This window comes from Ictidomys tridecemlineatus, chromosome 8 (assembly GCF_052094955.1).
Source record: "Ictidomys tridecemlineatus isolate mIctTri1 chromosome 8, mIctTri1.hap1, whole genome shotgun sequence".
Taxonomy (NCBI): Eukaryota; Metazoa; Chordata; class Mammalia; order Rodentia; family Sciuridae; genus Ictidomys; species Ictidomys tridecemlineatus.
In genome coordinates, this window is record NC_135484.1 from 143,067,930 (window position 1) to 143,081,734 (window position 13,805).

At 42.4% G+C, this 13,805-nt stretch overlaps 1 protein-coding gene across 2 annotated transcripts in view; it reads left to right on the top strand.

Annotated features, from left to right (window-relative positions):
* The window catches only part of LOC101978685 (N-acetyllactosaminide beta-1,6-N-acetylglucosaminyl-transferase), a 56,030-nt gene that overhangs the window by 23,103 nt on the left and 19,122 nt on the right, over positions 1-13,805 (top strand). The gene's annotated exons all lie outside the window — the stretch shown is intronic.

The window sequence follows — 13,805 nt, forward strand, 5'->3', positions numbered from 1 at the left end:
TTTTCAAAACCCATTTCCCACAGGTAGCCTGTGGCCTGCGGTGCCTCTTTTTGTGAATGTCCCAGTAAACTTGTTCCACATATTTGCCAGCAGGGTTGTGGTCATCAGTCCCATGTGAGGGTGACCCTTTGCCTGCTATTCGTGAGACAAGTCGTGTGTGTGCTGGCTTTATCTCTCTGAATGGTGTTTGTAGCTACCTTCATATCTGAAAGTAGACTCAAAGCAGCAAGACACTTTTAGGTCCGAGATAACTCAACATTCCTAAACCACAGAGATAGACACAGAAAGGGACCGAAAGTGGACAGACAAGGTGACTGGGATATAGGTTGGGATAGGTTATCCTGTGAGAGTTTTATTTTCAGAGATACTAACCTGTCAGGTCACAAAGATTTGTAGAGGGGGAGGGACTGACCCTTTATCCTAGCACAGTGAGTTCTAACACCAGTATTTACAAATACCTAGTTTAAACATGTATGCATCCTGTACATGGCATCTAATACAGTATTTGTTGGTATAGTTCATGCCAGATGTTATATTCTGCCTCTAATTGCTGTTCGCCGTTGCAAATAATGAGGCTTCGAAGGATTTTTTTTTTTTTTAAAAAGTACCAGGGATTGAACCCACACTCAACCACTGAGCCTCATCCTCAGCCCTATTTTGTATTTTCTTTATAGACAGCCATTCCAAGGCTGGTTTTGAACTTCCCATCCTCCTGTCTCAGCCTCCTGAGCCACTGGGATTACAGGCATGCGCTACCATACCTGGCCAGATAGAAATATTTTGCTTATGCTGTTCACATAGCTCATCCAAGGCTAAGCTGGGTTCAGATCCTGGATTTGATTGACCTGAAATTCTAGTTGGTTTTCTTGCAGCAGGAAAAGAAGAACAATCCTTTGTTCTTTCCTTTATATCCTAAATAAATTCTCTGCAGAATCATAGAGAGGAGAAAAGTTGATTGGGAAAAATAAGGAAGGGTGTGGCAGTAAGCTGTGCATGGCCATTTGAGCTGACACAAGGTTAGCAGGGACTGTGTGTCCATGTGTGTGACGTGTGTGTGCATGTTGAAGACAGTGGGCGTGTGAGGCCTGTCAGGTCCACTATGCTAACCAGAGTCACAGGTGTCCTTTCCAGAATTGACATCCCCACCCCCTACTGGCTTCCGTTTATGGGTTTCCTTTCTGCCTGCTCTAGAACAGGCTTTGGTCTGGCTCTTCCTTCTCTGAGCCGTGGATATGGTAAGTGTTCTTTAATTAATGTTCTCAGAGAGGCTGGAGAGCGGGAAGCGGCCAGCTGAGATGCTGAACCCCATCAATGTTATAACAAAGAACATGAGGTGTCCAAGCAGGTTCTTCTGTCCTCTCCCCTCTCTCCTGTCCTCCGCCATCTTGGTATCTGCCTGACTCCATTGCCTGCCATGCCTTCTCACCAGACTCTCAGGATCAAGTGAGATCCCTCATCAAGAAGCAAAAGCAAAACTGTCCTATTCTCTCACAAATGCTTTTCTTTTCTTTCTCCCTCTTATCTTCCTGTCTTCCTCCTTTCCCTCCCTCTCTCCATACCTGGGATGGAACCTAGGGCCTGGCATGGGCCAGAGAGGCACTGTACCCCTGGAGCTACATCCCCAGCCCTAGGTTGGCTTAAAAAAAAAAAAAAAAAGATTCAAAAACAAACAAAAAACCCAGAGGGGCTGGGGATGTAGGTTGGTGGTGGATCACATGCTTAGCACAAGGCCCAGGAACAATCCTAGCACCCAAAAAAATAGCTAAATAAAATAGTAAAGATATTAAAAACTTCAAAATTCTTACAGTTGGGCACTCCATCAAAGGTTACATTTATGATGAAAAATAGCAATAATTAAAACATTGTAGAAAACATGTATCAGTGAATTTTTCACACGTTCACTACAATAATACTCAGGAAAAGAAAAATGGTCCTTATTTTAGGGATCATACTGTTTGCAAGATGTGTACTTGACTTAAATGGATCATATGTAGGCATTTAGGATGCTATTTTTAACTCGAAAGCTCAACTTTTAAAAACATTTTGAAGCATTTGAAAATCTAGGTCCAAGGAATTTTTCTAAGACACAGTTTCCAGGAAACCTTCACTCTCCAGTATCCAAAAATGATGAATGTCCTCTCAGCCTGGTGACACCTCTGTGAATCCCTGCTTGAAGCTCTGTGATAGCTTCTCATTATCTGGAGAGTCATTACCACGCCCTGTGACCTGACCTCCAGGGCCTGAGCCCCGGCGTTATCTCTGCCCTCCTGGCTTCCAGATGATGACTCACTTTATGTTCCAGTAAATACTTGGCCCTGCACACGTCTGCAATTTGCATTTTTTTCCCCCTGTTTCTGTAGTTTACTGGCACCTTTTCATCCAGTTGTATGTTACGAGGTCCCAGTTATACCAGAGACATGCGAATATTGTAGGAAGGAAAAGCCACAATAGAGAGTGGAGATTTGGAAGGGGAAAAGAACCCTCTGGAGATGGGCAGTGTTCCAGGGACATTTCTGTCTTTATAGATTTGGCTTCCTCTGACTGTCGTGACTCCTAGAAGAGAATATTCTCATGCATAGTGGGAGTCTGCATGGAAACCAAGGCTCTCCAATCTCTCCTATCCTAAGAGACCTTTTACACTGCAGAGTAATCTTCCCAACCTATCTGATTATTTCATACTCCACTGCCCTTCCCTTGTCTAGTAAATGAACTAAACACTCCTCCCTGGGCCTTTCCCCCATGGAAAAGCCCATGACCTTCCTGACTTTCCGCTATCTATCTCTCCCTGTCCTCACAAACACTGACCTCTCTAGCTATAGCCCAGGTTTCTGCTGTTCGTCATGCAATTAAGTCTTCACCAACGCGTTGACTTTTATCCTTCTTACAAGGATGTTGACCATATTTTACAGATTGCCACAGTCTGGCTGGGCATAGCCACCACACACCTTGTAGATTCAAACAGCAATTCTTTATTCCCGAACTCACACCGGCCCTCTACAAACACGTTCTGGGGAAATCCAAGTTCTCTGCAAAATTCACGTACTCCACCAGGCTTTTAATCCCCAAAACTTTCTGAATTCCACGGGAACTCAGGCAGCAGGATACGCCCTATTCCCAGCAGGAATAACCTTAAACCTGGAACTGCCCTAAACCCAGATTGTCCTAAACCGGGAACGCCCTAAACCCAAGGATGGGGATACTCCCTAAAACCTGCAGGATACACCCTAAACCTGGATCCTCCCTAATCCAGTAGGATCCTCCCTAAACCTGGATCCACCCTGGTCCTTGAGCAGGGTCATCTTTCTCAAACATACATGCAATGTCACAGCGAATGTCCAAGGCAAGTCCATTTCCATGAGTCCTTCCTCTAAGCAACATGGGGTACGCTGGCAAGGAAATTTCGATGCGTCATTCCTACTTGGCAATGGCCCTCAGCAACAGATCAGCACAAAGGTCATCTCCCTCATAAAACCTTTTTTTCCCATTTTTGAATATGAATTAAACTTCTTATAGCTCTTAAATTAAACTTGAAATTCTTACCTTCTTTCATTTAAGATATTGAACTATCTATGTATTCACACTTGAAAGCTCATCAAAATTCATTGTAATCATTGCCTCCATGGGACACAATATTGGGCATCACATAATGAGAATTTAAGGAAAGAGACACTTTTTGATCCCTTCTGGGCAGTATTGAGGGAGAGAAAGAAACAGGAGAATATTAAGTCTGATAAAATAAGCATGGAGATTACAATGTGAAATTGAGTTTTCAAGTAGATATCTAGTGTCATTCTGGTTTTTTTTATTTGTTCTTTTTAGATATATATGACAGTAGAGTGCATCTTGTCATACATATGCAGAGTATAGCTGATTCTAATTAGGATCCCATTCTTGTGGTTGTACTTGATGTGGAGCTACATTGGTCCTGTATTCATGTATGAACATAGGAAAGTCATGCCCAATTCATTCTATTATCTTTCCCATTCCCCCCCCCACCCCCGCATCTTCCCCCAATCCCCCCTGTCCCAATCCACCACCCCCTCACTAGCATCTGCATATCAGAGAGAACATTTGGTTTTTTGGGATGGCTTATTTCACTTAGCACGATCATCTCCAGTTCCATCCATTTACCAGCACAATTTGCAATTTTCTTATGGCTTTTAATGATGCCCTCTCATGAAGGAGGCCCTTCCCACCATCCCTATCCAACCCCTCTTTGTACTTTATGACCTGTGTTGGGTAGCATCTCACCTGGAAGCCACCTCTGATGACTTCCATCACAGACAGCTGATTCTCCAACGCTGGTTGTCTGATACCAAAGCCCTGTTGACGGCACAGAAACAAGATTACCTGTTAAGGAAGCATCTCCTCTTCCCTACCCCTTCAGTATCTGAGTGCTTGAAAGGCAACCAATGTGACATCCCCCTAAATTTTCCCCACTACTTGCATCACTGGGCATCTTCCCGATTTGAGGATGTGCAGAGTGCTAGATGGTTGTGGATTGGGTCTGGAGAGGGATAGGAATGTGCTAAATCAATAGTTGTATAAGAGGATGGGAGCCAGGCACGGTGGTGCATGCTTGTAATCCCAGCAGTTCAGGAGGCTGAGATGGGGGAATCATGAGTTCAAAGCCAGCCTCAGCAAAGTGAGGCGCTAAACAACTCAACTGTCTCTAAATAAAACACAAAATAGAGCTGGGGATGTGGCTTAGTGGTCGAGTTGTTATGCTCAAGTTCGGGACCCCCAAAAGACCACCAGAGACCAAGATCGATGTAAACAGCAAAGAGGTGTTTATTCTGAGCTAGCTCAGTCCTCCGCGCGCACACAGCAACTGGTGACGCTGAGAGGCCCCGAGCCCAGGGTTTGCAGCAGTTTTATACATTCTTTGGAGAAGGCAGGGACCCCCAACATACATCATAGCATCTCTTAGCAAATCATCACACACCTCGGGGAAAATCAAATAACAACTCTAGAACATGATTAGCACATTCACTGGCGGGAACAAGTTGGGTAGGGGTGATTGGTTACTACAAGAGGGGGATGCATTTGAACTGATTGGTTTAAGCCAAGAGGGGTGTACGTGCTGAACTATATGGTTTCTCAACACCATAAACTACTGGGAGGGTCATCTGGCCTCCCAGGTATTTTCCTGTCTCATGCTGATTAGTGGCTGCTAGGGGGTTGCTATGGGTCCCCACCTAGCCCGACTGAGTCAGGGACACCTGGTGCAGCAGATCTCTCCTGTTATTTGTAGATAAACAACTTATCAGGGTGGGAATGTGCCTAGGAGTGCTCTGTGGGTCTTTCCAAGGACAAAGGTCATGTCCTTTCCTTGGACAGGCTTTGCTTTGAGGTAGAGGCTGGTTTTTCAGAGTAATCCTGAGTTCAATTCCTGATACCAAAAACAACAAGATGGGAGGAACATGGAAGAGTATCCTATACCCTGGGTGGATGATAATTTCAATAGTGAAAAGCACTATCAGTAGGTAAAGTATAGCTTAAAGATGTAATTCCACCAGAGCCAGGCCAACAAATGATATCAGTCAATAAGGGGGAGACATGGTGTAATTGACATGGAAGAGAGGCCCTCCTTAAATAATCTGGTTCCCAGGCAGTGAACTTGAGCCTATCATGCAGTTGGCATCTGACAGCAAGACAGCATTGGCAGGCAGTAGATGTAAATACCTCCATTGAGTTTCTGTCTTACCTGTACTTGGTTTGAGTTTTTCCCACTTGACATCATTCACCCCTCCTGTTAGTACCATATCAGGGGTTACCCAGGGTTCATGGAGTGAGCTACTTTGAGCTTATTTGATGGAATGGGGGATGTTCTGTATTTGCAGACTTAGAAAACTAGATTATCGGATATGAAAGATTAAGGGAAAACAATAATGGGAAGAAACCGAAGACATCCCTCCAGGTGTTGCTCTCCACAAATGCAAACTCTGAGCTATTTAGAAGGTATGCGTTCTGTACAGAAAGGTTACCTGGGCTTTACCCTGGGCGGGGCTGGATCAGTCCCAATCTTTTTCAAAGTATGCTTTGTGTTCTCAGTACATCAGCCCAAATTTAGAATTCAGTTTCTAGAACCACAAACAAGGCATTCGCAAACACAGATGGACAGACAGAACTGGGCCTTAATCAGCGTCATCAGAATACTCAGGTCTACCATGGTGATTACTTTTTCATGGCCAGAGGACCACCCACAGTGGCATCTGTTTTGTCAATGTAGGAGATCGATTCTGGTTGAAGGAGAAATTCCACAAATGGATTTCTATCCATTGAACAGAGTTTTTTTTTTTTTTTTAATGCTATCATATTTAAACAGCCACATAATACTGTGTGTAATAAATGTGAACGTCCTTTTCAGAATATTGTATTAGTGATGTGAACCTGTTGGGCTTGTTCGATCTCTTTGGTAAAGGGCTCTAGGCTCTTTCGGGGCTGGTGATTCAGGTAGGATTACGGGGGAAGATTTATAGCTACGGTGTATCTTGGCTCCGGAGTACCTAGGCTGATGAGTCTACAGCATAAGAGGCCCAGCTCCTGGTAGAGAGACCTTAGACAGATGACAGGGTATTTTCATAACTAAATTGTGCTATAGCTTAGCCATTTATAGACTCATTTACAATGGTTCCAGCCTTTGGCTCCATTGGAACATTTGAGATCAGCTCCCCCATTATAAAATCCCAATCATTTCCCCCAATCCTTCAGATGAAAATAATTAGGAAATCATTTACTACTCCTTATTACCATTTAATTCCTAGTCACTAGAAGGACTTTTTAACTAGAAAAAAAAATTGGATTAAAGTATATATGAATATTTAATTAAGTATAAATACAATCATGATTGGCAAATGTCCACTAAACTGAATATAACATGAATTTAATCTCAGCTAAGACGATTGATGTAGATACTATTTTAGAACTGGCAAGACCATTTTCCAACTCAATCAACTGGCCCATATTTAAATACCTACCAGTTATGTTTAGACAAATCTTTTCTAAAAATAGCACTTTTTTTTTAAACAAAAACATATAATTGCATTTCAATGACTCTTTAAAACAACAAAATATTAATTGTATGTCAAAGCCACATATAATTGGTATATGTATAGATCAATGCACATAACAAATGATAAATATATACTGAAAAACTAAATTATCTCTGTAACATAAAGATTTCTACCTTCTTTTTACATTTTCTTCCATTCTTTGAGTTCACAAGATATTATGAAGAGGGCTTTGGAGTAAAAAAAAAAAAAAATAGCTTAAGCCTTTTCTTCCAATATTTTGGAGGAACTAGGTGATTCCAGACTTGGTTTATGCTGATCCTGTTTTCTCCTTAGTTCCCAGAGAAGTCAGGAGTAGGAGTAAGATAATGCTTTCAGTGTGTGTGTGTGTGGGGGGGGGGTCCCCAGAGCTGAGCATGCGCAGTCCCCTGCAGGTTCTGTTAGGCCCAGATGGACCAGCCTCACCTCACAGCTTCTGACACAGCAGGTCTGGAGCAGTCCAGAATCTGTATTTCTGTACAGCTCCTCAGGTGACACTTCTTGTCTAAGGACCACACTTTGAGAACTGATGACATAGACCCATCATCTTTCACAGACACCGGCACATTTAGGTTTGCAGCAAAGATTAATTCTCTCCATTTCCAACCAGAAATTTTCTTTGAGAAAAAAGGCAACCACCAGTTTAAAAAAAAAAAAAAAAAAAAGCTTTATGGTGTTGATTGCTGGTGGCAGGCTGGATATAAAGGGTGTCAAATGACTGATACCTAGGGAGAACTAAGGAAACGCCAAGGACTTTGGAATGAGTGAAAACTGACAATGAATTTTAGCTCTATCTCTGTTAACTCATGACCTTGTGTAAACCAGACTTCAGACTCTCACTTGTACATTCACAATAATGATAGCTACATAGTTCAGTTGTTTTGAGAACTAACTGAAAAAACTAGGTATAGAGTGAGAGGTTCAGAGTTTAGGCACTAATTAATACAAATATTTAAAAAGAAAACCTAAATCTGACCTAGTTTTCCTACATTACTGAGATCTGCCAGATGTGGAATAAAATCAGTTGAAATCCCTTTTCACTGCCAAAGGATGTCTACGTCCTGACTCACCTACCCTGTGAAACTAGGTATAGATATTAGCCAAAGAGGGATAGTAGGAAATGCAGGAAAATGTGAAATTCAACATGTTCAGGTGGATACCTATTCTGGATCATTCTGATTCTCCTTAAGTGTTATTGGTGTCATCTTTGTAGACACTAAAAAGCTTGACTGAGTCCTCAAAAACCTTGACTGAGTCCTTAAAATAGCACTATGAAGTGCAATTATCCAGAAGAAGAGGGTTTCCTTAAAGACACAAAAGACATCAATGGTACCATCACATACCTATTTTTGAGATTGCTGCAAATGAAAGGAGCAGGAATTGGGTTTAACTGGTTGCTTTATTTTCTTAAATCCTTCCATATTTCCAAAAGGACTTAACATGTCTGTTTAGAACATAATATAATTTCTTTGAAAAGGAAATCAACAGAGCCAACACTTGAAAGAAACAAGACATTTTTTTTTTTTTCCTCAAAAATCATTCTATAGAGGTCTTTGCCAGCTCAGCCACATCCTTCCCACTTTGGGTGTTCAACTTCCTCAATGTTAAAATTAATTTTACTAAAGTCCTAACCACTTACACAGGGATAATTTTAAAACTCTATTGTAAAGAAGGTATAAACGCACAACGAACGGTACAGAGAATAGTGCACCAATTCTCTCTTGTCCATCAGCCTGATTTGGGGAACATCGACATGTAGCACAAACTCAAAAAAACTTAAAATTGATGCCAAATCTTGGACTTGACTGTGTAATTGTCAGAAACAAGAAGCTTTCTCTTTTTCAAAGAAAATGGAAAATTCCAGTATTGCAGACTAAGTCTTTCGACAAATCCCATAATAGCAACTGGGCACTTGCCTGGCTTGAGCCAAATCTTAATGTTCTAGATCCATCTCTGGTGCATTCAGTCTTCTTGTGAATATTTTAATATTTGTGATTTAATCTCAGAGGCACTGGTTATCAAAATCCATTACTCAGTAATGGTTTTTCTGATCTTGCAGGGCAATTGGAGGAAAGAATATGGATTCCCGAGTAGGAAAAGTCTGTTTTCAGTTCCAGCCTTACCCACTAATAGCTTGACTGACATTGAACCCATTAAGTAACCAATACAAATCTCAGTTAGTTTCTATTTTAAGACACAAGAGAAAGTTTGAAAGGTGTGCTAAAAAATTTGAAAAAAAAAATTAGCTTGTGCACTTCTTATTTTTATTTATCATTATTATTATTATTTTGCAGTGCTGGGGATGGAACCCAGGCCCCTGCACATGGTAGGCAAGTGCTCTACCACTCATCTGCACCCTCAGTCCAAATTTGACCTTTGAAATACTTCATAATGCACAACTAAGAAGGGTAGAATATTAAACAAATATGTGAATGCTTTATTTTACTTTTATCATAAATACTTCAAACTCCAGCCACTGTATTGTGTAAGAAGGACTAGTGACTTAGGTACCCATGTTATAAAACTATTTTTTTGATTCCCGGACTTTTGCTAGTTGTTTGACCTTGGACCTATCACTTAACCTCTCGGGGCCCTGGTATCCTGAATAAAATGAAGAAATTGGGCTAGGTGATCTCAAAAGAGTTGCCTGTGTTGTTTTATATATATTTTAGATGTATGTACTTTTATTTTATTTATTTATTTACATGTGGTGCTGAGGATTGAACCCAGTGCCTCACACATGCTAGGCAAGTGCTCTACCACTGAGCCCCAGCCCAGTCTCTTCTATATTGTTTTGTTTTATCTTTGGAGCTCCTAGCCCAGGAAGCAGAAGTTTTAGAGACAGTCTCCTGCTGTGAGGTCTTCCACTCATTTATGAAATGGGGACACACTGATTTCATAAGATTGTCGTCAGAGTCACAAGACAAAGGGAGTCTGGCTTCCAGTTCAGTCACTGTTCATTCTGTTACCCTCTCCCTTCCTCCCTACCCCGTGGTCATAAATGTCATGACTCTCCTACTGTCACCAGTAGGATTAGTGGAATAATGGCCTCTGAGCAATGAGTTTCTCTCCTGTGCGTTTTTGGGTGTCAGCCACCACCACTGCCGGGACTTAGGCTGGCCCACAGGCAACATGAAGAGATTTTTTTTTGTGCTCTAAACTCTTGATGAAGTGAGGAAATTGGCTACTGAGTGTTTATACAGTGTCCCCACCTCTCTTGCTGTGTTTTTAATGTAGCACACAATACCTCTCATTTCTGGAGGGAAGGGGAGAGATGAGTGTGTGAGTGTGTGAGAGCGCTCCGGTGTGTGTGTGTACTTGCACACCCATGAGTGCTAATCAGAACCAAGACTAGAGTAGTGATTTTAGTGGGGAGAGGGGCTGCAGCCCAGCAAATTATGTGATCTCCCCGACTCTCAGTCTCTATTTGTAAATTGGGAATGATAATAGTTCCTACCGTTGCATGCAAATTATAAGGATCAATGCACCTCAAGAGCTTAGGATGCGCCTGGTGCCTTTATGTATCCATAACTATTAGCTGTTTTCCTTCCACCCAGTTGCCTCCGTTAAGGACATGTGATGAGGCAACAGGAGCTGGAAAAAGCAATCCCTCCGACTCAGAGGCTTCTGAGATGACTTCAGAGGGTCTGGGAGATTTTCTAGAACTCAGATCAAATCATTTTGAACCCCTCCTTCCCTCGGCTCTCTGTACCACCGGGTCTCCTCCTGCACAGGGAAACACAGAACAAAGGAGAATATGGTGTTGGTGAGTGGGATCCTGGGTGCCACAGACAGCATGTGCAGGGGCATCCAGTCATTGCCTCAGTTCTAGGAAACAGACACCAGCAACCGTCCCAGGTCAGGGGTGATGTCTTGGTGCTGGGGAAAGGGATTTCAACGATCTCCAGACCAACCTGAATCTCCTCTCTGCCCCAGCAAAAAAACTGCAGTGTTCTTTCCACCAGAATGAGCGAGGGGCACCTGAACCAGGTTGAAACAGGGCACCACGGTCAGGGGCATCTCGCCCATCACTCTATTAGCTTCCATGCAGGAGGCCCACCCAGCAGGAGCCAGGAAAGGAAAGGACCCCCCCATCTCGTAGGCAGCCCCTATCTCCACTCCCTACTCTGACCTTTTCTTCACCCTGAGCAACCCCGACCTATTCCATCCCTATAGTTTTTCCTTTTCCAGAAGGTCAAAAGAAGGGAATCATAGAATATGGAGCCATTGAAACTGAAAGCAGTTTCTTTGGTCTGTTTTTTTTTAATTATTATTATTATTATTATTATTATTATTATTATTATTATTTGGCAGTACTAAAGATTGAACCCAGGGATGCTCTACCACTGAACTACATCCCCAGTTCTTTTAAAAATTTATTTATTTTTATTTATTTATTTTTAAAATAATTTTTTAATATTTATTTATTTATTTTAGTTCTTGGCGGATACAACATCTTTGTGGTGCTGAGGATCGAACCCGGGCCGCACGCATGCCAGGCGAGGGCGCTACCACTTGAGCCACACCCCCAGCCCCTTAAAATTTCATTTTAAAATTTGACTTTATTTGGGGTCTTGCTAAGTTGTCAAGGCTATCCTCAAACTTACAATCCTCCTGCCTCAGCCTCCCAAGTCACTGGAGTTCTAGTGGTGTGCCACCTGCGCCTGGCCTGGCAAAGCGCCTTTTAAATCTGTCTTTTGAAAATAAGAAAAACATTCTGTATATTCCAAGGTGAATATGGTGGTTGCTTATAGCTCCTCTGGCAGTGTTGATTCCTTTTGGCCCACTCCCCCTCCCCACATTATTTATGTTTTAGTAAATATTGGAGTCAGTTGGACCTAATAAAAAGGATGGGGGCTGTAACCCAGTGGTAGAGAACTTGCTTAGCATCCATGGGGCCCTGGGTTCTGGGTTTCATCCTCAACACCGCACACACAAAAAATCTAAGTTTATTTTGGTAATGTCATTCACTTGGCATCATAAACTAAAGCTGAGTGCAGCACTTGATTATGACTTTGTTAAATGTCACATACTTTTTATTTTGCATAATTTGATCATCATCAAAGCTGTGTTCTACTTTTATTCCAGAGACATGTGACAGACCCTCAGAACTTCCCTCACGGGTCCTTTCAGTGGATTAGATCAAGGCAGAGTCCCGTCCTGAGCACATGACAACACCCCACTGTGGTTTCTTATCAAAATGCATACAGAAGATCTCTCTGTCTAGATTTGTAGGTGGCTCAAGGGTTGTTTTTTCTCCCCTGTCAGTTGAGTATTTTAGGGGTTGGTGTGGATCTGGAGATGTCCATAATTCAGAATTTCTAAAATATTGAAATAACTACAGCCCAAATGAAAATACCAACATTCAAGTACTTAAAAATAAAACCCTCAATACCTAAAAGCAAAGGGGCCTACAGTGGCCCCTGACGGAGAACGGTACAAAAGCAAGGAACCGAGGGGCCGACTGAAGGCCTGTGGTTTTTTGTTGTTGTTGTTGGTTGGTTGGTTGGTTGGTTGGTTTGGTCCTGTGTTTTATTTTACAAATTTATAAAAATGTTGCATTCCTGTCTGCTCTATCACGTTGTGACCCCCTGCCCCCAACACACACACTGGGACTTGAACTCAGGGGCATTCTACCCCCAAGCCACATCCCCAGTCCTCTTCATTTTTTTTTTGTTTTGTTTTGTTTTGAGAGATGGTCTCGTTAAGTTGCGGAGTCTGGCCTCAAACTTGCGATCCTCCTGCCTCAACCTCCCAAGCCGCTGAGATTATAGCCTCAGCATACCCGGCACATTCTTGAATTTTGATTGGAATAAGTTACGTAGAGAAAACCATACATGTCAGAATTGAACACATCACTGAATTTTCAAACTGCTTGTTGTCTGTATGGCCAGCACCAGAAATCATGTTCCCACGACTCCTGGAATCCCTGAGTTTCCCTTGAAGTTACTTCCCAGAGTAATAACTATTCCTGACCCAGAAATGAGATGTCTGTTTTTATATCACTGTATAACTTCCAACCGAGGCCCCATGCCTTTCATCCCAGGGTTCAAGTTAATTGGATGTTTCAAGAAGAAGTGCTAGACCTAGATTTCCTGGATTTCTGCATATTCCATAGAAATGGGCATGGGAGAGTCAGGAGATGCACCCACACATCTCAGGCATGTGGCAGGACTCTCCCCATTTCTTCTGTTTTTTTTTAAGTTTATTTGGGTGTTTCTCCCATTTGCAGAAGACTGTACACAGAACTGCTCTGCTGTTCTGTATTAAAGATTAGACTTGTGATAGATAGGGACTGACTTCTAGAATTAGCAACCCCAGGACAGTCTGCAACAAGTGGAGTTTATCGCTGACCTTGAGCAACCTTTGGCCTGCCTAGGGTTTGCAAGTAGGGCTTAAATTTGGACACCAGTCCTAAGTGAGCATGATTTCTTATTTGGCTGCTTTTATGTGGAATCGGAGGGGAGATTTTAAAAGCGCAGAATAAATTCTTGATTTGCAGCCAGCCCGGTGCAGCCTGGTCCCTTGTTCTAAAGGTGAAGACAGCATTGTGCAAGATGTCTAATGAAGTCATTAAGGAACATTTCCTAGCCAACAAATACCACAGCACACTGTGTTCTGTGATCTTAAGGACCTGCCACCAGGGGGGATCCGCTCTGTTGTGCTTTTATTTGACACAGTCCTGTAAAACCTGGGAAATGCCATTGAAATGTGAAATACCTAATTCAAGCTGTCAACAAATGCACCTAAATA